The sequence below is a fragment of the Narcine bancroftii genome, unplaced genomic scaffold, assembly GCF_036971445.1.
Source record: "Narcine bancroftii isolate sNarBan1 unplaced genomic scaffold, sNarBan1.hap1 Scaffold_111, whole genome shotgun sequence".
NCBI classification, from domain to species: Eukaryota; Metazoa; Chordata; class Chondrichthyes; order Torpediniformes; family Narcinidae; genus Narcine; species Narcine bancroftii.
In genome coordinates this window covers 666598-694206 of record NW_027211844.1, presented here as the reverse complement: position 1 = coordinate 694206, position 27609 = coordinate 666598, and the positions used below count along the sequence as shown (strand labels likewise).

The 27609-nt window shown below is 41.4% G+C and overlaps 1 long non-coding RNA gene across 1 annotated transcript; it reads left to right on the top strand.

Moving 5' to 3' along the window:
- The first annotated feature begins 12306 nt into the window (after window positions 1–12306).
- LOC138750268 (uncharacterized) lies at window positions 12307–27333 on the top strand. Its single transcript, XR_011349215.1, has 3 exons — window positions 12307–12440; window positions 17470–17536; window positions 26670–27333. It is a non-coding gene; the product is annotated as an uncharacterized lncRNA (long non-coding RNA).
- The last annotated feature ends 276 nt before the right edge of the window (window positions 27334–27609 follow it).

Genomic DNA, 27609 nt, shown 5'->3' with positions numbered 1-27609 from the left:
TTTACCCCTCCATAAATCTTCATCTGCGAAGCCAAGCCAAAGAAAGAAAGTAACACCAGGTTCACAGGGAAGAGAAAGTTCAATGTTTTTTTTAATTTTTTTTTAATTGTTTTATTTTTCACACCATAAATCACATTAGCCATGATACACACTTTTTCCTTTTCACACATACACAGTGACATTTTCTCCCCCCCCCCCATCCCTCCTCCCAACCCATCCCCCCACCCCCCCCTCCCATCCATTTAAGGTATACAATCTAGGTTACATTAAACCAGTCAGACAATGTCATTCAACAAAAATACACCAGAAATTCTACTGAGTCCATTCTTTTCTTTCCTTCTCCTTCCATCAACTTAGGTAATGATTGTCCCCGGTAGGTTTTCGCTATTGTATTTAATGTAATGCTCCCATATTTGTTCGAATATTTCAATATTATTTCTTAAACTATATGTAATTTTTTCTAATGGAATACATTTATTCATTTCTATATACCATTGTTGTATTTTCAGATTATCTTCCAATTTCCAGGTTGACATAATACATTTTTTTGCTACGGCTAGAGCTATCTTAACAAATCTTTTTTGTGCATCCTCCAAATCAATTCCAAATTCTTTGTTCTTTATGTTACTTAGGAGAAAGATCTCTGGATTCTTTGGTATATTGTTTTCTGTTATTTTATTTAATATCTCATTGAGATCTTCCCAAACTTTTTCTACTTTCTCACATGTCCAGCTTGCATGAATTGTTGTTCCCATTTCTTTTTTACATCGAAAACATCTATCAGATACTGTTGGGTCCCATTTATTTAACTTTTGAGGTATAATGTATAGTCTGTGTAACCAGTTATATTGTATCAAACGTAGCCTCGTATTTATTGTATTTCTCATCGTTCCAGAACATAATTTCTCCCATGTTTCCTTTTTTATCTTTATATTTAAATCTTGTTCCCTTTTTGTTTAGTTTTACCATTTGTTTCCTCATTTTCCTTTTCTTGCAGTTTAATATACATATTTGTTATAAATCTTTTGATTAACATTGTATCTGTAATCACATATTCAAGGTTACTTCCCTCTGGCAAACTCAAACTGCTTCCTAATTTATCCTTCAAGTAGGATCTCAATTGGTAATATGCCAGCGCTGTATCTCCAGTTATATTGTACTTATCTCTCATTTGTTCAAAGGATAAGAATCTACTTCCTGAAAAACAATTTTCTATTCTTTTAATCCCTTTTTTTTCCCATTCTCTAAAGGAAAGGTTATCTATTGTAAAAGGGAGTAACTTATTTTGCGTCAATTAGTTTTGGTAATTGATACACTTGACTGAGGCAGAAACTGTGAGACAGGATTCACAGTCATGAGAAGGTTTAACAGTGATGTTCTATAAACTGTGTCAGATACTGTGAAAACCACTTTCACATTGGGAGAAGGTTTAACGGTGGTATACGGTAAACTGTTGGAGATAAAGTAAAACCGAGTTCACAGTCGGGAGAAGGTTTAACTGTGATGTACGATAAACTGTGGCAGAAACAGAAACAAATGGTTCACATTGGGGAGAATGTTTAACGTGATGTACACTCGACTGAGGCAGAAACTGTGAGACAAGATTCACAGTCGTCAGAAGGTTTAACAGTAATGTACAATAAACTGTGTCAGATGCTGTGACACCAGGTTCATAGTGGGGAGAATGTTTAACTGTAATGTACGATAAACTGTGTCAGATACTGTGACTCCAGGTTCACAGTGGGGAGAATGTTTAACATGATGTACAATAAACTGTAGCAGATACTGTGACACCAGGTTCACATTAGGGAGAATGTTTAACAGTAATGTCCGATAAACTGTGTCAGATACTCTGACACCAGGTTCACAATTTGAATAAGATTTAACGGTGATGTAAAATAAACTGTGGCAGATACTGTGACACCAGGTTCACAATGGGAATAAGGTTTAACGGTGATGTAAAATAAAATGTGGCAGGCAAAGTGACACCAGATTCACAGTGGAGAGTGTTTTAATGCTGATGTATGGACGACTGAGATCGTTACTGTGACATTGGCTTCACAGCAGTGAGTAGGTTTAACAGTAATGTACGATAAACTGTGGCAGATACTGTGACACCAGGTTCACAGTGGGGAGAAGGTTTAACAGTGATGAACTGTGTCAGATACTGTTACACCAGGTTCTCAATGGGAATAAGGTTTAACGGTGATGTAAAATAAAATGTGGCAGGCAAAGTGACACCAGATTCACAGTGGAGAGAGGTTTAATGCTGATGTATGGACGACTGAGATCGTTACTGTGACATTGGCTTCACAGCAGTGAGAAGGTTTAACAGTAATGTACGATAAACTGTGTCAGATACTGTGACACCAGGTTCACAGTGGGGAGAATGTTTAACGAGATGTACATTAAACTGTGTCAGATGCTGTGACACCAGGTTCATAGTGGGGAGAATGTTTAACAGTAATGTACGATAAACTGTGTCAGATACTGTGACACGAGGTTCACAGTAGGGAGAATGTTTAACATGATGTACAATAAACTGTAGCAGATACTGTGACACCAGGTTCACATTGTGGAGAATGTTCAACAGTAATGTTCGATAAACTGTGTCAGATGGAGGAGTCACGTGATGGTGTAGTGGCCAATCGGGGAACTCCAGCCCTCTCCGGAAAAGTTTTAAAAAAACCAGAAAACACAAAGGCACAAACACGAAAATTAAAATAAAGTGAAAGTAAAGGTGTGAAGAAAATGGCAGCGAAGAGAGAAAAGTCAAAAGCAACGGGAAGAAGAGAAGAAGAAAAGAAGGTGAAGGCCTTACCTGTCCAAGGAAGCCCGCTGTGGAGAGATAAGCCCACTCTCTCAGGTCAGTCGAAGTCCCAAGCTCGGGAGTACAAAAATGGCTCGCGGAGCCAAGCAAAAGTGCGCAAGTCAAAAAAAAACACTGACGGGAGGGGGGACCAGCTGAGGAGTCAATCTCCACAGCTGAGAATGACAGCTGCAACACAGCAACAGGAAGAGAACACAGAAAACAATGAGAACAAGAAAGAAGAGAGTAAAAAGAAAACAAGGGAACAACAGATGACCAACCCAGAGGAAGAAGAAGAAGAAGAACATAGAGAAATGGAAGAAGAAGGGAAAGGCAAGACAATGGATATATATTTTTTTAAAGAATATATGGAATCAGTAAAAGAATGGCAATTACAAGAATTTAGTGAAATAAAAAGAAGAATTAAAAGTACAGAAGAAAAAATGAATAGATTAGAGATGGTCATGTCAGATATAGGAAAAAGAGTGGACAAGGTGGAAGAATGAGAAACAGCCATAGAAATGGAAGTAGAGGACTTAAAAAAGAAATTAGAAGAATCTAATAAAAAAGTTAAAGAGACACAAGAGCTGTTAGCTCAGAAGATAGATATAATGGAAAATTATCATAGAAGAAATAATATAAAGATAGTGGGCCTTAAGGAAGATGAAGAAGGCAAGAATATGAGAGAATTTATAAAAGATTGGATCCCCAGGGTCCTAGGAAGACCAGAATTACAGGAAGAAATGGAAATAGAAAGGGCACATAGAACATTAGCCCCTAAACCACAGCCACAACAAAAACCAAGATCCATTTTATTAAAATTCCTAAGATATACAAGAGAAAATATATTGGAGAAACCAATGAAGAAAATAAGAGAAGACAAAAAGCCATTGGATTACAAATGTCAATTTTTTTTTTTATCCAGACATAAGTTTTGAACTCCTGAAGAAGAGAAAGGAGTTTAATACAGCAAAAGCGATCCTATGGAAAAAAGGATATAAATTTATGCTAAAGTACCCAGCGGTACTTAAAATAGTTATTCCAGGGCAGCAAAATAGAGTATTCTCGGATCCGGAGGAAGCACAAAAATTTGCAGAACAACTACAAAATAGACAGAGAGATGAAGACATGTAACGAGAGCAAAAATGACCACAAACTATATGTATGCGTGTATGTGGGTAATATATATATATATATATATATATATATATATGTATATATAAATATATGTGTGTGTGTGTGAGTGTGTGTGTACATGAGTGTATGTGTATTTAAAAGAAAATATATAGAGTATAGATAAGAATTAATAAGGGAAAGAAAGGGAAGAGAGGAAGTAAAGAGGGAATTAAAAGAGTGACCTTTGCTGTAAATGAAAATTGAAGTCTTTTCTGGGGGGGGCTGGGTGGGGAGGAGATGCGGTCACTGCGAAATCAGTTGACGCTTGCGATTGAATTCGCAAATCCAAATGGAGAGGGGAGATGTGGTTGCCCGTCAAGGGATAAAGGGCAACTCAAGAAGGGGAGGGGATAGTGGGGTTGAAGAAATTTTAGATAGGAGAATAAGGGAAATGTTTGATGTTTTAGAAATGTTGTCTTATAAAGTGTTCAAAAAAAGAAAGCAGAAATGGATAAGAAGGAAAGGTGATGATGAGGAAACGGAAAGGGAAGATAAACAAAGTATGAAATGGCTATGTTGAACTATATGACTTTAAATATTAACGGAAAACATAACCAAATCAAAAGGAAGAAACTACTAAATTTACTGAAAAAAGAAAAAAATTGATATAGCATTCGTGCAAGAAACACACTTAACTGAAATGGAGCACAAGAAATTAAAGAGAGATTGGGTAGGACATGTAACAGCAATGTCATATAATTCAAAAGCTAGAGGAGTAGCTATATTAATCAGTAAAAATGTACGAATTAAAATAGAAGAGGAAAAAATAGATCCAGCAGGGAGATATGTAATGATAAAATGTTGGATATATTCGGAGTTTTGGAATTTACTCAATGTATATTCACCTAACGAAGAAGATCAAAAATTTATGCAAGATATTTTTTTGAAGATAGCAGACACGCAAGGGAACATACTAATAGAAAGGGATTTCAACCTTAATTTGGATTCAAACATGGATAAAACTGGGAAAAAAATTAACAGAAAAAACAAAGTAACCAAATTTATAATTAAATCGATGCAAGAAATGCAACTTTTGGATATATGGAGGAAACAACACCCAAAGGAAAAGGAATATTCATATTATTCGGGTAGACATAAAACATACTCAAGAATAGACCTATTCCTGTTATCAGTTCACATGCAAGACAGAGTTAGAAAAACAGAATATAAAGCTAGAATATTATCGGACCACTACCCCTGATATTGACAATAGAGTTAGATGACATCCCTGCAAGAATGTATAGATGGAGATTAAACTCCATGCTACTTAAAAGGCAGGATTTTAGAGAATTCATTGAAAGACAAATTAAAATGTACTTTGGAATAAATACGGAATCAGTGAAAGAAAAGTTTATACTATGGGACACAAAGAAATCGTTCATCAGAGGGCAAATAATAAGTTATGTAACCAAGATGAAGAAGGACTACAATCAGGAAACAGAGCAGTTGGAAAGGGAAATAGTAAATATAGAAAAAGAATTAGCAATGAAGGAAGACACAACTAAAAGAAAAGAATTGGCAGATAAAAAAAATAAAATATGAAACACTACAAACATATAAGGTGGAGAAGAACATAATGAAGACCAAACAGAAATATTATGGACTAGGGGAAAAAACGCACAAAATTCTAGCATGGCAGCTTAAGACAGAACAAGCTAAGAGAATAGTATTGGCATCAAGGAAAAAAGACAAACAAATCACATATAATCCAACAGAGATTAATGAAAACTTCAAAGAATTCTACGAACAATTATAACAAACTGAAAACGAAGGGAAAGAAGACAAAATAGATGAATTTTTAACTAAAATTGAACTACCGAAATTACAAATAGAGGAACAAAGTAAATTAACAGAACCATTTGAAATAGTAGAAATACAAGAGATAATAAAAAAACTACCAAATAATAAAACACCAGGAGAGGATGGATTCCCAATAGAATTCTAAAAAACATTTAAAGATTTATTAATTCCTCCCCTCCTGGAAGTAATCAACCAAATTTATAAAAAACAAAGCTTACCAGATTCATGCAAAACTGCTATAATTACAGTAATACCAAAGACAGGGAAAGATCCACTCGCACCAGCGTCATATAGACCAATATCTTTACTTAACACAGATTGTAAGATAATAGCTAAACTATTAGCAAACATATTAGCCGACTATGTACCAAAAATAGCAAATCTAGACCAAACTGGATCTATTAAAAAAAGACGAACAACAGACAATATTTGTAAATTTATTAACTTAATTCATGCAGTCGAAAGAAATAAAACTCCAACAGTAGCGGTTGCTTTAGACGCAGAGAAGGCCTTTGACAGAGTAGAATAAAATTATTTATTCAAAATATTACAAAAATTCAGTTTACCAGAGAAATATATTAATTGGATTAAAGCATTATATAAAGGACCATTGGCGAAAGTGACAGTAAATGGATATATATCAAAGCAATTTTACTTAAGCAGATCAACAAGGCAGGGATGCCCACTATCACCCTTATTGTTCGCGTTAGCTATAGAACCACTAGCAGAATTGATAAGAACAGAAAATAAAATAAAAGGGATAAAAATAAAAGACAAGGAATATAAAATCAGTTTATTTGCAGATGACGTTATAGTATACATAACAGAACCAGAAATATCAATAAAAGAATTACAGAAGAAATTGAAGGAATATGGAGAAGTGTCGGGTTACAAGATTAACGCAAACAAAAGTGAAGCAATGCCAATGAATAATGTGGATTTCTCAAAATTTAAGAAAGAATCACCATTCAGATGGCAAAATCAAGCAATACGATACCTAGGTATACAAATAAATAAAAACCTCGGCCATCTATATAAACTCAATTATTATCCACTAATGAAAAATTTACAGGACAACTCAGAGCATTGGAAAGACTTGCCACTAACACTAATTGGAAGGATAAACTGTATTAAAATGAACATTTTCCCAAGGGTACAATATCTATTTCAGGCATTGCCAATACACTTGATGGAGAAATTCTTCAAGGAGTTAAAGAAAATAATAAGGAAATTTTTATGGAAAGGGGGGAAACCGAGGATAGCACTAGATAAATTAACAGAATGGTATAAACAAGGAGGCTTACAACTGCCAAACTTTAAAAATTATTATAGAGCCACACAATTAAGATACCTATCAGATTTTTATCAAACAAGGTAAAAGCCAGATTGGACTAGATTAGAACTAGATAAAATAGGGGAGAAGATACCCGAACATATATTATATAAATGGGAATATAAATTGGTACAACTTAGGAATTCTCCAGTATTACATCATCTACTCAATATTTGGAAGAAGATTCATGTCGAAAGGAATAAAACAAATTACCAACTACCAAAACTAATACTGACGCAAAATCAGCTAATCCCTTTTACAATAGATAACCTTTCCTTTAGAGAATGGGAGAAAAAAGGGATCAAAAGAATAGAAAATTGCTTTTCAGGAAATAAATTATTATCCTTTGAACAAATGAAGGATAAATATAATATAACTCACGATACAGTGTTGGCATACTACCAACTGAAATCCTACTTGAAGGACAAATTGGGAAGCAGTCTGAAGTTACCAGAGGGAAGTAATTTTGAATATGTGATTACAGACACAATGATAATCAAAAAAATTATAACAAACATGTATATTAAATTACAAGAAAAGGAGAATGAGGAAACAAATGGTAAAACTAAACAAAAATGGGAACAAGATCTAAACATAAAGATAAAGAAGGAAACATGGGAGAAGTTATGCTTAGGAATTATGAGAAATACAATAAATACGAGGTTACGTATGATACAATATAACTGGATACACAGGCTATACATTACACCTCAAAAGTTAAATAAAGGGGACCCAACAGTATCTGACAGATATTTTCGCTGTAAAAAGGAAATGGGAACAACAATTCATGCAATCTGGACATGTGAAAAAGTGAAAACATTTTGGGAAGATCTAAACCAGATATTAAATAAAATCACAAAAAGCAATATACCAAAAAACCCAGAGATCTTCCTCCTAAGTAACATAAAAAAACAAAGAATTTGGACTTGATTTGGATGGTGCACAAAAAAGATTTGTTAGGATAGCCCTAGCTGTAGCAAAAAAATGTATTATGTCAGCCTGGAAATTAGAAGATAACTTGAGAATACAACAATGGTATATAGAAATTAATAAATGTATTCCATTAGAAAAAATAACATATAATTTAAGAAATAATATTACAATATTTGAACAAATATGGGAGCTATACATGAAACATAATAGAGAAAACATACAGGAGACAGAAGGAGAAGAGAATGAAAAGAATTGACTGAGTGGAATTTCTTGTTTATTTTTATTGAGTGACAACATTGTTTGACGGGTTTAATGTATCTTAGATTCTGAACTTTAAATGAATGGGAGGGGAGGTAGGGAGGGTGGGATGGAAAGAGGGAGGAGGGGGAGAAAACGACACTGTATATATTTGAAAAGGAAAATGTATGTATCTTGATCAATGTGGTTTATAGTGTGAAAAATAAAAAATTCAAAAAAAAACTCTGTCAGATACTGTGACACCAGGTTCACAGTGGGGAGAATGTTTAACATGATGTACAATAAACTGTAGCAGATACTGTGATACCAGGTTCACATTGGGGAGAATGCTTAACAGTAATGTGCAATAAACTGTAGCAGATACTGTGACACCAGGTTCACAATTTGAATAAGGTTTAACGGTGATGTAAAATAAAAAGTGGCAGGCAAAGTGACACCAGATTCAGAGTGGAGAGAGGTTTAATGCTGATGTATGGACGACTGAGATCGTTACTGTGACATTGGCTTCACAGCAGTGAAAAGGTTTAACAGTAATGTACGATAAACTGTGTCAGATATTGTGACACCAGGTTCACAGTTGGGAGAATGTTTAGCGAGATGTACGATAAACTATAGCAGATACTGTGACACCAGGTTCATATTGAGGAAAATGTTTAACAGTAATGTACAATAAACTGTGTCAGATACTGTGACACCAGGCTCATTGTATTGTTCATTTATCTTAATTACAACATCTAATTTATATGCTCCATTTTTTTGTGGTAACTTCCAAACATTCCATAAACTTCAATTCTAATCAGAGCTTTTTCATTTTAATAGGTCACCACTAAAAGCCCAAATCATTTGATCTCTTAAGTACACAGCACAAAATTAAATTCTTTACCTGGGTTTGGGTTCAATGTCACTTCAGTCTGCTTCATTATTTTTTCAGTCCCTTGTTTTGTGCTTTCTGCTTTGCCCAGCCGATTCGCCAAATGGGCATCCAACTCTGTCTTCTCAGCTTGACCCAACGTCTCCTCTGTAAACTTAAGGAAATTTTCACATCTGCATTTTCAAAAACAAAAATGACGCTGTGACTTGCAATTTCACATCATAATCCCACTTGCTAAACTTGCAAGCAACTGCAACGCATTCTACAGCTGGAAAATTGCAAGAGAACTGCTTGGTTCAAGCAAAGATTCCACTCAGTCACCCCATTAAAGGCCTCCAAGTTAACAACAGATAGCAACCTGCAAGTTAAATACAAAGATCTGTATCAGGAATATTATCGGGGTTTTTAAAAAAAAAATCATTTCAAGTATTGAAAGAAAACACCTCAGGGAACACCAGGCTCTTGTTGAACAATTCTTGTTGTATTCCTCAAAATGGTTTGAATCTTGATTTCAAGCAGTGTCATTTGGTGAGATTGTTGGTCCAGAACAAACTCTGCCCACACACTCCCTTAACTACCTGCAAAGTCCTGGTTCAGGTCTGCTCCATGCTAAAGCTATCAGAACTTTTTTGAAGAGATAATGGAATTCAGATGCAGGTACGTTGAGTCAAAAACACCGTAATACTTCCCTGAACAACACACCTCTCTCCGAAAACCAACAAGAACCTTCCTGAGTGGTAATCATTTACCTTTCGAGCACCAAACCCTGGTAAACTATATACATGTTCAATTCTGTCCACAGTATAAGAAAGGCCTGCAACAAGTGGACTTGGAGGAATGAGAAGTGAGATTGGACTATGAACCAAAGAACTTTTCTGAACTTAAACACACGTGCACTTAGAATTAGAAGTGGGGTAAGTTAAGTAAATTAAGTTAAAGTAGTAAAACAATGATAAGTTAAAATGTAAATCCGTGTTCACGTTTAAAGATAATTAAAATCAATTTTTGTTTCAGTAACCATTTGTCTTGGTGAATATCTATTGCTGGTTAGTTTTAGGATCCTCTGGTCTCGTAACACAGCACCAAGCTTCCGGTTATGATAATAGTCCAAAAAAGGACCCGGCATCTTTTACAAATTATTAATTGACTCTTCAATAATTTTTTGTAAATATCAACAAAACATAATATCATTTAACTGTTGTGTTTGTGTCGTTGGAGAATTCCCCTTCCATTCAATCAGAATTAGAGTTTTGGGTGCTGTATTTGAGAAAAGATGTGTTGGTGTTGGAGAAGGTCAGAGATGATTTATTGGAATGATATCAGGAATGAAAGGGTGAGTGTATGAGGACCAATTGTCGACTCTTTGACTGTACTAGTTGGAGTACAGAAGGATAAGGGGGACCTCAGAGGCATTTCAAATGCTGGAAGGCCTGGACAATTAAAAACAACATTTGTTAAAGTATCGCTTTGTCTTGGTGATTTCCTATTGCTGCTAGGTTTTGGGGTCCTCTGGGCCTGTAACAGTCCCAAGATGAGGTCTTCTACTCCAGGACACCCAAAATGTCTTATTTCTTCAATAAATGCAGTTTCCCCCATACTGTCTTTGATAAAATCTGCACCCGTACCTCCAATTCTCTTTCTGCCCTTACCCCACCTCCTCTCCAGCCAAACAAGGACAGAATCCCTCAGGTTTCTCACTTACCACCCATCAGCTGCCACATCTGACACGTTAACCTTGAACACTTCCAACTTCAGCACCATCCTCTAACCTGCTCCACTCAGATCCTCTTTTCACAGGGGCACATCTTTCTGTGACTCCCTCGACGGCACTTTCCTCTCCACCCACCACCACCTGATGCACTTCCCATTGAAACCGCAGAAATTGCCAAACTTGTCCCTTCCTATCCTCTCACCTCCATCCAAGGCCACAATCAGACCTTCCAGTTGAGGCAGTGTTTCACATGCACCCCATCCAACTTAATCTCCTACATTTGGTTGACTCAGTTGACCTCGATATCAGCAAGACCAAATACAGACTGGGAGGCCATTTTGCTGAACACATGCGCTCTGTGGATCTAAACTTGAGATTCCTGTGACCTACCATATCAATTCTCAAACCCTTCCAGCAACATGTCTGTTGGCCCCATCCTTCGCCAGGGTGAGGGTAAAAAATCTTAAAGAAAACACATTATATTCCTCCTGGGCAGCCTTAAACTCTATAGCATGAACACGAATGTTTCTAATTTTAAGCAGCGACTCACCTCTGACTGATTTCATTGTTTCCACTGCCCATTTGAATATAATCACTCCTTTAAGGTAGAAGAGTCGACATGGTGTTTTCCCCATATAGCTTGCCATTGAACAACTGGCAAAATTAAGCGGCAGTTATTGCAGAATGAATGGGGTTATTGATTAAAATCTGCCTGTGATTGAAAGTATTCTTGGACTGAATAGACATCTGGGACAAATGGCTATTTAAAGATAATCTGTACATGATTGTACATCCTAAAGTACAATGACTACTTCTATCCACTAAAGATTGTTAAAGAGCAAGAATAGACAATACAATCACGTAAAATTCCCATCCATACAGCACACGTATTAATACACAAAACAATCACACCTCCTTATTTGTCAGGAAGTGCCTACACTTCCCAAGGAGACTGAGGAAGTCTAGGCCAACAGCTCTCATCTTGAGATTTTACAGGAGCACAGTTGAGTCTCCTGTCTGGCTGCATCATTGGATGGTCCAGTAGCTGTAAAGCATCAGACAGGAATGATGCAAAGAGTTCTGAGGATTACTGGGGTATCCTTTTCTTCTGACGATGACATTAGTGGGAGTGTTGTTCAAATAGGGCTCACGGAATTGTGCAAAGACCATGACCATGCAGTGCACAGCATCTTTAACCATGTCCATCATCAAAATCAGGACTGCCAGGCTGGGGAATAGCTTCTTCCCACAGGGTGTGAGACGGGTATCTTGTAAGTGGGATAATCATCCAAAATATTTATATATGTAGCAGCTACTTTGATAGAGCTACTAAAGGAACACACATACACCAGATTAGTCAACACAAGACTGCTTTATACAGACTTTACAGGCTTGTTTTATTTACAGCTTGTCCCGGGCTCCATGGGTCAAGGTGGGACATCATTATGAGTTTGCTGCCGATCCACGGGACCCTGTGAATGTTCTGCGCCTTCCGGCAGGAGAATCCACAGATCAGCATTCCATTCTTTGGCACGCAGCACCACGCGAGGTTTGTCAATTAAATGGATGTGTACCCAGCTCTCTGCCTTATGATTTCACGCAACCGCCAAAGAACCTTGCCCACTCGGCCCACTAGTAGACAGCTGCTACACCAACCCCCCATCCTCACCCAGAACCGTCGCCAGAAACTAAACCACCAGCTGCATGCACCTTAGGTGGACCCCCTCGCCGTCTGGGCTGGGGGCACTGAAGAGGTGAAGCAGGCTTGAGTCTGTCCACACTAAACAGCTGTGAATGCCCACCAATGTCCAAAGTATAAAGAACCCATCTATCTTCACCACGTGGAAAGGGCCCTCATACGGTCATTGTAACGGGACTCCTGGGATAAAAACAAAATCAGTATCCAGGAGTGGTGGGGGAACATTCTGTTTAGGGGATCCAAGCCAGTGGTTAGGAAAAGGTTTGCTGATCGCGACACCATGTCGGATCTGCTGAAGGATGTTCAGATCAGAGTTGGTTGTGAAAGTCCAATGAAACTGTAAGGACCGTACCATAAACCATCTCTTCGGAAAATGCAGACCTATCTTCCTTTTGGAGCCGTGCGCACTCCCAATAGAACCCAGGGCAACTCATCAACCTAATTGAGACCGGTGAGTTGGGCCTTAAGTGCGGACTTCAGTTGCCGGTGGAAACATTCCACAAAGCCGTTGGACCGTGGGTGAATTGTGTTCCGCGATCTGAAGAAATGTGGGTCGGGAAACCAAATCTAGCCATCCAATTGACGATGAATGCTCTGGCCATTGTCTCAGTGTCACTGGATGTCAAAGGGACGGCCACTGGCCAGCGTGCGAAACGTTCTACGACTGTTAGAATGTTTCTCATGTTGTGAGATACTGGCAATGGTCCAAGCAGGTGCACATGCACGTGTTCCAACCGCCTGCGTACCGCCAGGAAAGGTTGAAGAGGTGCCTTAGTGTGCCGCTGAATTTTGGCAGTCTGGCAGGAGATACATGTGCAGACCCATTGTGTGACACCTTTTTTCAGACCGTGCCATACATATTTATTTGACATGAGCTTGAAAGATGTTCTGATGGATGGATGAGACAAGCTGTGTATCTGGTCAAAAAGACGTTGACTCAAAGATGGTGGAATCACTGGTCGAGTGTAGCCCAAAGACATGTCACAAAGTAAGGTTGACCACCCAGCTGTGTTGCCCCCTGCTGTATGTCCAGGTTAGTAATGGCCGTACTGTATTCCTGAACATCGGGGTCCATTGCCTGGACACTGGCTAATTCCGGAATATCAATGTCACCCTGAATATGATATACAGTCAATCTGGACAGAATATTCAGGATCCCATTGTTTTTACCAGAAATATAGAGCACATCCGTGGTAAATTCTGAAATATATGATAGTGACCCTGCTGTTTTGCCGACCATGGATCCATTATTTTGCTGAAGGCAAAAACGAGTGTCTGGTGGTCTGTGAACAGAGTGAAATGCCGACCCTCCAAAACTAATCAGAAGTGCCATGTGGCTTGATATAATGCACGATATTTCATCTCCAATGGCCAAAGATGTCAGGAAAAGAACACGAGGAGTTGGCAATGGCCATCGACGTACTACTCAAGAACCACACCCAGGGCCGTACTCGAGGCATCAGGACTAAATGTCAATGAAGTGTTGGAGTTAGGATGGGGGAAGCATTGCTGCATTGACTAAAGCGTCTTTGGCATTGCAAACTCAACCTCTGCCTCTGTTGTCCAGGGATCATCCCTGTGCTTTGTGGTGAGGATTGGAAACCATGGTCGAAGAATGTCAGCAGCTGCTGGAATGAATCGGTGACAGAAGTTTTTCATGCCCAAGAATTTCTGCAGGCCCTGAACCGTGGTAGGTGTTGGAAAAGCACAGACTGCCTCTACCTTGATGGTTAAGGGAAAGACACCATTGACCATGATCTTGTGTCCCAGGAAGTCGATGGTGGACTTGCCAAATTGACATTTGCTATGGTTGATTGGAATTCCTGCAGCCATTGGAACAGACAGCCCAAATGCAGTTGGTTATATCCTGTTCAGTTTGACTGGATTTGAGGACGTCATCCAAGTAGATGGAAGTGAACTCTGCCCAAAGCATCTATAAGATGTTGGAAAGTTTGAGCGGCATTCTTCAGCCCAAATGGTATCTTTAAGAAATTCAAAAAGCCTGAAAGGGGTAACAATGTCATCCTTATAGACCAGGATCTGACGGTATCCCTTGACAAGATCAACTTTGGAGAAAACATGGAAAATGTGCAGATGGGCAGCGAAATCTTGCATATGAGGGAGAGGGTAATGGGACACACCCTTGTCTGTTTTGGAGGTGTTGAAATTAGGAGATAATGATGGGAAATTCATTGAGCAGGACAGCATACGCATCTTTGTGCGGGGTATGCATCCCGAGGTAGGAAATTCTCCCTTTGCTGCATACCAGTGGGTATGGTTTCAAAGTGGTGGAAAGACCAATTTCCTCCACTTCACGTCTACTGGCAAATCATAGGACCTTCAAAAATTTGCACCCAAAATGACCTGTGCAACGGAAGACAATACGCAATTCCAACGGAATGTCACACCTCCTTTCCAAATCGTGACCTGTCCTTTGCTAAAGCAGGGAATTGTAGCCTCATTTGCTGCTTGAAGAGCCAGGTGTTGTTATTTATGTTTTTTTTTCAAAATAGGTTGGTTGGATATTTGCACTTACTAGCGTCGTCTTGAAGATACAATAGGCCGGTCAGTACTTGTGCCAGATGCTGAGGCCCCGACTGGCAGCCGGCCTTTTCATTTCCTGCCTTTTTTCTCTAATAGGTAAATGGCTTTTTATGGGCTTTTTTCCCCATTGGAGATGGTAAAAACACCATTCTTGGTGCCCATCAGTAGGTTAATCCTTCTTTGACGGAATTGCAGATATAGGAGGCTTGTAGGACACGGTAGATGGATCTACTGATCAAAGAGGCTGTTTGTGAGCAGACACTTGCGTTGGAGAATGATCGAGCCTGTCAGCCTCCCATGCTACATCATGGGGATGGCAGAAATCCATGTTAACGATTGGTATTGCGACACGACCTGGGAGTTTGGACAGGAATAGAGTCTCAAAAAGTAAACAATCAGAATGACCATCTGCTAATACGAGCATCTCATTCATTAGATTAGATGATCCCTGTCACTCAGGCCCTCCATATTTAAAAGCTCATGTCTAGTCAATTCCAGGAGAAATAGGCAGAACCTGGTTTAACTGCAGCCGTGGTGGCGGCATCTGCTGTCGTTGTGTCCATGATCACTGGAGATTCAAGCTTCGGCTGAATCTTGCATTCGGGGGGTCACCATTTCTGGCGGCAACTTTGGTACAGCTACTAAAGTCATATACATACCCACGTTAGTCAACACAAGACTGCTTTATTCAAACTTTACAGACTTCTTTTATAAACCGCATTACTTGTCAGGGAAGATATTACAGCGGTGCTCAGGCAAGAGACTGGAGGTCTCATCGAGGAAGGCAGTGTGGGTAAAACTAAAAAATAAGAAGGGTGAAGTTACTATTATAGGGGTATATTATGGGCCGCCAAATGGGAAGGGAGAACTTGAAGAGCAAATGTGCAAGGAATTAGCTGGAATGTGCAGTAGGAATAGGGTGGTGTTGGTTGGGGATTTCAATTCTCATAACATCAATTGGGAAACACAGTCAGTGGGAGGGCAGGATGGCTTAGAGTTCATACAACGTGTTCAGGACTGCTTTTTGCAGCAGTATGTGGAGATGCCCATAAGAGGGGGGGCAATGTTCGATCTGTGGTTGGGGAATGAAATGGGGCAGGTGGCTGAGTGAGTGTTGGGGAGAACTTCAGATCTTGTGATCATGGGTCCATTAGCTTTAGTTTAATTATAGAAGGGGATAGGTCAGGTTCAAAGTCGAAGGTCTTCGAGTGGGGGAAGGCCGTATTTGAAGAAATGAGATGAGATTTGCAGAGAGTTGTGTGGGCTGATTTTTTTGCCGGAAAGGATGTAGAGGAAAATTGGAGGGTATTAAAAGGTGAGATTTTGAGAGTACAGGATCATTATGTTCCAGTCTGGCCGAAAGGCAAGACCAAAAGTTCAAGGGTTTTCTTCGAGATAGTATGTACAAATATCTGGATAGGCAGGGATTGATCAGTAGCACCCAGCATGGGTTTGTGAAAGGAAATTCACGTTTGACAAACCTTGAGTTTTTTGAAGAGGTGACAAGAAAAATGGATAAAGGTAGGGCGGTTGACGTGATCTCTTTGGATCTTAGTTAGGCTTTTGATAAAGTTCCACACGCAAGGTTAGTTAGAAAGGTTCAGTCACTAGGGATTAATACAGAGATAGTGAGATGGGTTGAGAGGTGGCTGTAAGATAGACAGCAGAGAGTCAGGATGGAAGCCTGTGATGAGAGGTGTGCCTCAGGGATCGGTGCTGGGTCTCGTTGTTTATCATTTATATTCATGATTTGGATGAGGGGATGGTTAATTGGGTAAGCAAATATGCAGATGATACAAAAATAGGGGGAAAATGGATAGTGAGGAAGGTTTTCTTGGATTACAGGATTTGGTTTGTTTGGAAAAGTGGACTGAAAGATGGCAGATGAAATTTAATGTCGACAAGTGTGAGCTGCTGCATTCCGGAAAAAAATAACCAAAATAAGACATATGCAGTTTAGGGGAGGGCGTTGAGGAATGCAGAGGAACAGAGGGATCTTGGAGTTATGGTACAGAGTTCATTGAAGGTGGATTCCCAGGTAGACAGGGTGGTTAAGAAGGCATATGGCAAACTGGCCTTCATCCATGTGTACATGGATATGAGAGGGTTGGAGGGATATGGATGGAGAGTGGTGGGGGGGAACTAGTGAGTTGTTCAAGTGAACCAGCGCGAACTCAAAGGGCCGATATGGCCTGTTTCCATGCTGTAAACTGTTAAATGGTTAAATGTGCCTGGTTCCATGAGACATGGTGAGACATCATTAAGAGTTTGCTATCGATCCATGGGACCAGCAGGTTTAAATTAAGCCCTGTGAATGTCCTGTACCTACCTGCAGGCAACTCCACAGATCAACATGCCATTCCTCGGCATGCAGCACCATGTGCATGTGATCCATTAAGTGGGTGAGTACCCAGCTGTCTGTTTTATGGTTTTGCACGACGTCGGAGAACCGTGTCAGCGACGGTTCACAATGTGGGCTGTGCGCCCTCTTGGCCCACTACATTTATTTATTTAGATTATTCATGTGGTCATTACGTGCTGCATATTGTGTGTTTTTGTGCAGACACCATGGTAGTTTTGTCGGGTTGCAGATGTACGACCAAGTGCATCACTCCATAGATTCACAGAACATTACAGCACCGATACAGGCCCTTTAGCTTTTCTAGTCTGTGCCAAACTCTTATTCTGCCTCGTCCCACTGACAAGCATCCAGTTCATCGCCCTCCATCCCCCTTGTATCCCAAATTCTTCAATGCTAACATTGAGCTCACATTTCCTGATGCAGCTGGCAGCTTGTTCCACTCTCCCACCACCTTGCGTAGAGAAGTTCCCACTCCTGTTTCCCCTAAACTTTTCCCCATTCATCCTTTGCCCATGTATTAACGATTTCTCCAAGAGGTGGAGTCTCAAGAAAACAACCTCTACCCTCAAGGACCCTCACCACCCAGGCCAGGCATTCTTCACCCTGCTATCACTAGGGAAACAGGTCCAGGAGCCTCAAGATGAACGCCCAATTGTACAAAAGCAGCTTCTCTCCTTCTGCCATCAGATTTCTGAATGGACAAGGAACCACAGATACTCCCTCACTTACTCTTCATTTTGCACAAATGGATTTCTTTTTTTAAAATGTAATTTAGAACAATATTTGCCCCTATATTGCTGCCACAAAACGACAAATATTGTGACATATTCATCACAATAAATTTTTAATTCTGAACACTGCGCGTACATCAGATAACAATCATAGCTCAAAAAACAATTTCAAAAGATGAATTAACTATTTCCATGCACCCTTCCCTTTTATGTCTATTTTTCTCAACCCACTCCATGATCGAGACATCTCCACTTAACCCAACCCACATTTCTTCTCCTATTCAAAGAACTCAGTAATACACCAAGGCAATAACATAAAAACTCAATGCTGAAAATACTCAGCAGGTCATCTACTGTAAAAATAATTGGAGTTAAAACCTTCAGGTTGATAACCTTTCACTGGGATTCAGAAAGATGTTCAAATAAACCTGATTCTCTTTGCTGAGAAAAAGAAGAGGGGAAATAACAAAATGAATACGTGGGATGAAAAGCCCGAGCAGCAGAAATGGCAGTGGTGCTGGATGAGTGGATTCGACTCGTTGATCAACACATCTGTCTGGATGGAGGGGTAAAGGATAAACAAGACGAACATGATGTCGTCACTGTGAGGTTCAATACGACAGCTGCAGAGAATCTGAAATGAAGGAATGGTGAAAATACTTGTTTTTGGATCAATGTGACAAAATTTGACCTGACAAAAGAAAACAAAATTGTTTTGCTCTGCCAGAATTCTCTAGATCAAGGGGCACAATAAAATAGTTCAGAAGCCAACATTACGAAATTGAACAGTGAAGTTAAAGAAATCGGCAGCAAGGGATAAAGCAGAGTTACATAATTCCCTGAAAATGGTAATAAATATGAAGGAAAGTTTGATAATAAATAGTCTCCTTTGCAGTTGGGGTACAATGTGTTTCTTGAGATCAGAGGAATCCTGGAGCCAGGACCAAGAGATCTTATGAAACCCAAGGATTTGATTGAGTTGTTGGGCTAGTTGGATGTGGAAGGGCTGAAGGGTCTCCTGATCCTTCCACTGCCTCTGTTTTCTGTATTGCGATGCTGATTGGGTGCGCCTGTGTGTTTGCTCGCTCGCTGATTGGTTGCTTCAGTTGCGCAAGCCAATGGGTTGATTCGGTGTGTTCGCTATTGGATTGGACGCTGAAGTCAGGTTGGATTGATGGGCGGATTCATGGGCTGATTGGCTCTTGCTGTGAGGAGGCGGGATGTTGGCGGCGGCGTCGTCTGCTCGGAAGGAAGACAGGGTTCTAAAGACATCTTTTGTCATCTTGGCCTTTATTAATTAACATACTGAAAATAGGAGTTGGGAAGTTATGGTGAGGTTGTATAAGATGTTGGTGAGGCCACATTTGGAGTATTGTGTGCGGTTCTGGTCGCCTAGCTACAGGAAGGGTATTAGTAAGATTGAAAGAGTGCAGAGAAGATTTACTAAGACGCTGCCAGTTCTTCAGGAGTTGAGCTACAGGGAAAGGTTGAACAGGTTGGGACTTTATTCCTTGGGGTGTCAAAAAATGAGTAAGAAATTGCTTAAAGTGGAATATGAATGGGAAAAAGGCTGAGAAAGACTGCAGTGGACACAATTGTGAAGGAAATATTTTGCTTGAGAAAAATTGTCATTGGCCCATTTCCTCGGGAGTTATGAAACCATGCACAGAACAAGTCAATGAGGTACGATTAAAAAAGTGGTTTTCAAACTTTCTTTCCACTCACATCCCACTTTAAGTAATCCTCTACTAACAGAGCACTTCTGGCATAGGGATTAAGTAAAATATGAGCTGGGGAGGGTGGGGGGGGAGTTTGAAAATCACTTCTCTCGATGAAAAGGTTTCTCCATCTCCGTATTAAGCAGACATCCTTTTATTATGAGGTTGTGCCCACTGGTCCTAAACTCTCCCACTCCTGGCAAAATCCTCTCTATCCAGCCCTTTCACTATTCATAAGATTTCAATGAGGTCCTGCCTCATCCTTCTAAACTCAGGCAAGTCCAGGCCCAGAGCCATCAAATGCTCCTCAAACATTATTCCTCTAATCCACAGGATCCTTCTTGTAAACCACCTCTGGGCCATCACATCCTCTCTTAGAAATGGGGCCTAAAATTGCTAACAACACTTACAAGATCAGGACAACCAGAAGGTGGTCACGGGAGGGGAAGCCAGCTGCAGGACTGCCTAGAGTCCCTGGATTGGATCGTGTTCAAGAACTCACCTGAGCAACTGAATCACTGTACCAGGACCATAGCGAAATTTATCAAAACAGCTGTGGACGAGGGTGTCCCCACCAAATTGTTCAGGGGATTTTCTCAACCAGAAATCCTGGATGAACAACAATATCCAGAAATTGCTGAGAGCCAAATCACAGTTTGGAGATACAGATACACAAGGAGCCAATACGAACCATGGAAACCCATCTCGCAGATGGTGGAGATTCACACGAGAATGGAAACAACAAAGGATACCCGTCAGCTGTGACAGGGGCCTAAATGACATAAAGTGCTGCATAAACAAATCTGGTGCAGTGGGAGGCGGCAAAGCCTCACTCCACATGAACTCAATGCCTTCTACACCTGATATGACCACTAGTACAGGGAAGAACCACTGCACACCCCCCCCCCCACCTACATCTCTTGATGATCCGCTGCTATCAGTAACCAAAGATGACAACATGGGCTGCCTTCAGGAGAGTGAATCAAAGGAAAGGATCAAGCCTGGATGGAGAACCCAGACGAGGAATGATAACGTGTGTTAACCAACTGGCCATGGATATCTTCAACATCTCACTCAGACAGGGTGTGGCACCCACCTGTTTCAAATAGGCATCAAACATACCAGTTCCAAAGAATGGGGTAACCTGCCTAAATGATGATTGACGAGTGACACTCACATCCAGTGATGAGGTGGATTGAGGGGCTGGTGTTGAAGTACATCAGCTCCTGTCCAAGGGGCGACATGGATCGATTCCAATTTGGTTAATGCAGTACCAGACCTATGGCAGATGCCATCTTCACTGGCTCTGCCAAAACCCTGAAACACCCAGACGACAAAGGTGCATCCATCAGAATGCTCTTTATTGACTAGAGTCTGGCATTCCAAACCATCCTCCCATCAAAGATGATGAGCAAATTCCAAAGTCCTGGGACTCCATAACATACTGTGCAATTGGATCCAGAATTTCTTCATCTCCAGGCCCCAATTAGTGTGGATTGGCAAGAACAACTCTTCCAAAATCTCCATTAGCTCCCAAACACCAGAGGGTTGCATATTTCACCCCTGCTCGACTCGCTTTACATCTACAGCTCCATGGCTTGGTATGACGACACCATCTACAAATTCACTGACGATAGCACAGTCATGAGCTGCATGAGGAGGGCAACGAGTCAGCATTCAGGAGGGAGATTGAAAGCAGGGTTCAATCATGGACCAACAACAACTTCGCACTCAATGCCACCAAAACCAAGGAGATGATTGTCGACTGTAGGAAGAAAAAAAGATGGACACTGCCTGAATTGGAATGGTTTTGGTTTTGATACACACACACACACACACACACACACACACACACACACACACACACACACACACACACACACACACACACACACACACACACACACACACACACACACACACACACACACACACACATATATATTTGTGCAGAGTGGAGTTAGAGTGAAGTAAAAAGTGTTGTTATTAATCTTTACCAATTAAAATTATTGTTTGAAGATGCCATTGTCCTGTGAATTATCATGGACCATTTTGTGCGAATATTAATCTTTAAAGTTACAATAGTTTATATATATTATCAAGTTATTTTGTGGGTTGGATTCAGGGTCACACACACAATCCTTTGAGATGCCAGAAGGCAAGCCATGTACGCAGATGAAACGTCTGCTCATTCAGCATCTGAAACCGAAAGAGGAAAACCTTCATGATGGTCCTTGAGATACTGGAGTGTTTGCTTTATTAAAAACGGAAGAATTTGTGTAATCAGGAAAGACTGCTGATCAAATCGAGAGACCATCTGTTGATTATCTGTGTTCTTAAAATTGAAACTAAGTCAATAGAGTGCTGAGAGATGGCAACTGTTCGAATAAGCGAGTTCTTGATTCAAGGCTGGAGTCCATTGGCTCATGATTCATACTTTTGAAGAGGCTGAATGGACTTCAAAGGCAGAAATGATGGCACGTGTCATGGGATGAGCCATTCTGGAGAAACATTACAAATGAGAGGCAGAAGATGTTGTCCATGCTGTGGGGAAGAGAGGATTGAAGGTACAGTCATCAGAGAAGGTACAGATACATCGTCTTCTCCTTTCACCAGGAGTAACAAGTGGATTTTGAAGGAGGAAGACCATTTCTAACCATCTCTTTGAGATCAAGAGAGCAGCCTCGTTGAGACCGTGGAAATGGTCACTTTTGATGAATTAAGCCAAAGTAATCTTGCATTTGCAACATAACCATTTTTAAATGGAGACTTAGTTCAGCCCTTGACTGAGTTGATGAAATCTTGGTGGAAGAAAATAGCCACTCCACTGTCTCTTTGAAAAGACAACAGATTCATCATGTGGAACAGATTCTGAAACCTCCCTGCAAGAGAGGAAAATAAACTCTCGCAGAGTAAGTTTCAGAGCAATGATTTTTCAACCAAGAAATTCAGACGAGTTTGAAAGAGGACCGATGACGAGGTTTTGAAATCCTTCAGTTGCTTTTGCCACAATTTAAAGAAATCGACATGGTGTCAAACGACTCAAATCCAGATACAACCCTTCACAAATTGAGCTCTTCCAGTTCCATTGGGTTCAACCAGCGAAAGATGAGGGGGTAAAGCCACAGGGTTAGAGAGAGTCAGCAGGTCAAACAGACATAGAGCAAAGAGAAAGAGACATCAAACACATTATGGGTTTCTCCCTTCATCAAGGAAAGATGAGGAAGAGAAGGTCAGAAATGGGACCATTAAATTGTGGGGGTGGAGGGCAGGTGGAAGCCAACACACACAGAGAGGGGACTTGGGTACCTGGGGAAAACAGGCGGTTCCCTCCCCCTGCCCTTCTCCCCCCGCCCTTCTCCCCCCGCCCTTCTCCCCCCGCCCTTCTCCCCCCGCCCTTCTCCCCCCGCCCTTCTCCCCCCGCCCTTCTCCCCCCGCCCTTCTCCCCCCGCCCTTCTCCCCCCGCCCTTCTCCCCCCGCCCTTCTCCCCCCGCACTTCTCCCCCCGCCCTTTTCCCCCCGCCCTTCTCCCCCCGCCCTTCTCCCCCCGCTCTTCTCCCCCGCTCTTCTCCCCCCGCCCTTCTCCCACCGCCCTTCTCCCCCCGCCCTTCTCCCCCCGCCCTTCTCCCCCCGCCCTTCTCCCCCGCCCTTCTCCCCCTGCCCTTCTCCCCCTGCCCTCCCCCTCCTTGCCCAGCCTCCCCCTCGCCCTCCAACACCCACTTCACCCTCCCCCTTACCCCTGCCTGGCCCTGCCCCCTCCCCTCCTTGACCTGCCCCGCCCCCTCCGCTCCCGCCCCTCCCATCCCCCTCCCTCTCCCTCATCCCCCTCCCCTACCCGACCCCTGCACCGACGCCTCAGCTCCACCCAAACACCCCGCCGGTACCGGCCACTCCCGGGTGGGGCCCGGCGGGCTGCGGGTCGCCCGCTTTCCCTGGACCGTGTGGCTGAGGAAGGTCCAGGCGCCGCCGCCAACTTCATCCCATTCGCGCCCGCGGCGACGCGACGGACCCCGATCAGACGCCGCCGCCGCCAACGTCCCGCCTCCTCACAGCAAGAGCCAATCAGCCCGCGAACCCGCCCATCAATCCAACCTGACTTCAGCGTCCAATCCAATAGCGGCCTCACCGAATCAACCCATTGGCTCGCGCAACTGAAGCAACCAATCAGCAAGCGAGCGAACACACAGGAGAACCCAATCAGCATCGCAAGACAGAAAACAAAGGCAGTGGAAGGAGCAGGAGACCTTTCGGCCCTTCCACTTACAACTACCCCAACAACTCAATCAAATCCTTGGGAAACACAGGATCACTTTGTCTTGGCTCCAGGATTCCTCTGATCTCAAGAAATACATTGTACCCCAACTGCAAGGGAGACTATTTATTATCAAACTTTCCTTTATATTTATTACCGCTTCCAATTTAATGGAGGACACAAGTGGTAGTGTCAGCCAGCTGGACTGCCTCGGGGAACCTCATGGAGCAGGCAATCATGGTGAGACGGTAACTCATCCCGTGGGAGGCCGGTAGTGACCCTACAATGTCATTGTAGATATGGCTGAACCTATGTGGTGCTGGCTCGAATGTCTGGCATGGTGCCTTCACGTATGTCTGTATTTTGGTCATCTGGCAGAGTGTGCAGGCCTTGGCCCACTGACAACCTGTTTCTGGAGGCTCAGCAAGACCAACCGATTGACCATCATTTTGACAGTACTGATGGCCGGGTGCGTCAGATTTTGCACCTCATCATAAAACTGCCATCTCAATGCTGTCGGCACGATGAGGTGGGGTTTGCCATTGGAATGTCGCAGAGGAGCGTCTACTTACCAGGATCGATGTTAACATCCTCCAGCCTGAGCCTGGACATTGCTGTCTTGCTTGCAAGGATCTCAGGGTCATCCTGCTGTCCCCTGCCGAGGGCTAAGTAGTCTATTCACTGGGACAGGGCCTGGATAGACTTGATTGCGGGGATGAGGCAGTGCGTCACCCACGATGTGTTGAATGTCTGTAGTGAACTCAGACTCATATGAGAGGAGTCGCTGCTGCTTGGCCGACCACAGGTCTAACACTTTATGGAAGGCAAATATTAATGGCTTCTGGTCAATGAAGACACTGAATTGTCTACCTTCCAAAATTACCTTAAGTGCCTGACTGCCAGGTACAGCACCAATTGTTCTCAGTCAAAGACGCTGTATTTGAGTTCAGGTGGCCAGAGGTGTCTGCTAAAGAAGGACAGGGGCTGCCATTCCCCTTTGATGAATTGCTCCAGTGCACCCCCTACTGCTGTGCAGGAAGCATCTACTGTGAGAGTGGTGGGTGTCTCTGGCCTGGTGTGTACCACAAGGGTTGTGTTGGCCAGTGCGTCCTTGGCCTTCTGGACGCCTCCAAATCCTATTGTCCCAGGTAATGTCTTTACCTTTCTCCGCATGATGAGGGCCACGGGGGGCGTGGCAAGATGGCGTAAGGATCAGACGTGCCTTCCAGTCCTCTCCTGACTCTATCTTAATGTTTTGTCTAGAAATGCCCGTTAAAATTCTTTAAAAGTTTAGATAACTTCAGTGCTGTTAATTTAACTTATGATGGTAAAATTGGTGGAAAAGAGCAAAAAAAAACGACAACAGATTATCAAAAAACTACATTTTCCAAAAGTTCAAGTTTTGGAGCCTACCTACAGGAAAGACAGCGAAACTCAGCCTGAAATGGATCCCAGGAGAAAGGTACAGCTTTCGGATGTAGAGTTCAATATTACATCGGTAGAGCCCCCTAAAGAGGGCGCCAAACAGCCTTTAGAACAAATAGTTACTCAGGTTCGCACATGTGCAGTAACATCTGACGGCAATGTTATGAATGAACCACTTGTAGTAGCATCAGTTGAAGTACCGGCTGGGGAAAGGCATTTGTCAACTGTAGCGGTGGCACTGCAAACTGCACCTTTTGAGATAAAAGAACCTATACAACTTGATGGATGGGGAAAACCCCGGCCAGCGTCCTCCAGTCATTGCTGGAGAGGCTGTGGCTGGGGTTCCACACGCAGCTATACTACAAGGAAGGCAACCAGAATGAAGGAAGCAAAAGAAGACCCTTTGGTTATGCAGAAGAAGCAGGAATCTGTTGAACCAGAATCTCTTCCAATTGAAAAGATTCTTGTGAATCTTGAATCTAAATTATCTTATACAATGCAGGGATTATCCAAGATTATGACTGAACTTGGTACTAGGTTTAATACTCTGTGGTGAAAATACATTCTCAACAGATGGCTGAGTTTGGAGCTTTTAAGCTTGAAGTGAGAGATAAATTTAATTCGTGTGAAGAAGATATATACGAAATACGAGATCATGTTTCAGATGTGACCAAAATGGTCAAAGACTTACAAACTCAAAATAAAGATTTGGTGAAAAAGATTGATTATTTGGAAAACCAATCCAGACGGAACAATATAAAGATTATTGGTTTGCCGGAAGGAATGGAGGGACCAGACCCAAGAAAATTTTTTACTGAATGGATTCCGCAGGTGCTGGGTCAAGAACATTTCCCGGAAGATATAATACTGGAATGTGCTCACAGAGCCTTGCGTAGAAGACCTATTTCAGGTCAAAGTCCAAGACCTGTTTTGGTTCGTTGGTTGAATTATTACGACAGAGAAATAATTTTACGAGTGGCTATTAGAAATGCACAACAGAGAAAATCACCCTTGATGATTCAAAATAATCGAGTTTTCTTCTATGCAGATTTGAGTCAAGAAGTTATGTTCCAATGACGGGAATTCAATTCTGCTAAAGAGTTGTTGTGGAAGAAAGGTTATAAGGCAACCTTTAGATATCCAGCTGTTTTGAACGTTTTTCAAGGTGGTTGCCAACCAAAGTTCTTTGATTCTCCAAAGGAAGCTATAGCATTTGCTCAAGTGCTGCCAATTACTCGGTTTCAACAGAGACGTAGTCGCCGCGATCTCTAAGGAGACAAGAGATGGAAGAAAAGAGTCGTGCTCCAAGAAGGAATGGTTGTAATGGTGACTCGGCAGTTGGAGCTGATTAAAAGAAGAGTTGTTCTTTTTTTTTTATTTTTTTTTAAAAAATGAATATTAAATAATGATGATGTTAGTTTAAGATGAAGTGAGAGTTGGGGGAGAGAACTGGATGGGCACTATTTCCTGAAAGTCATCTGCTACGTGTGAGTTATCTCACACCCATTTTTTTTGGGAGTTACCGCATTGCGTGGTTTAGACGGGAGGGGGTATTTTTAACCTCCTACCTGTTTTTTTTTTCTTTTTTTGTATTATTAGATTAAATAGTTAAGGGTTTTCTTTTGTGTTGAAAAAAAAAGCATAAGAAAGTATTTGATTGTTTAAAAAACTAAAAATTCATGTGGTTTTTTTTGTAAAGTTTATTCAGTAGATCAGGAATTTTTGAAATTTAAATGTGAATGGGATGGATAAATTTTTTTTAAATATTTTTTCTTTAACTTTAAGGTGAAAGGAGTGGTAATTCTGGTGCATATTATTTTGCTATTTTAGTTATAAAACGAAGGGAATAATGGTGAAAGTTATAAATTAAATTGTACAATTCTTAATGAGGCTTGAATTTTGTTTGTGGCTTATGCTCTATTTGTTGAAGATATAGATTTCGTTGTAGATGTATTTTTATTATTTGGATATCTGAATTTTAACGTAAT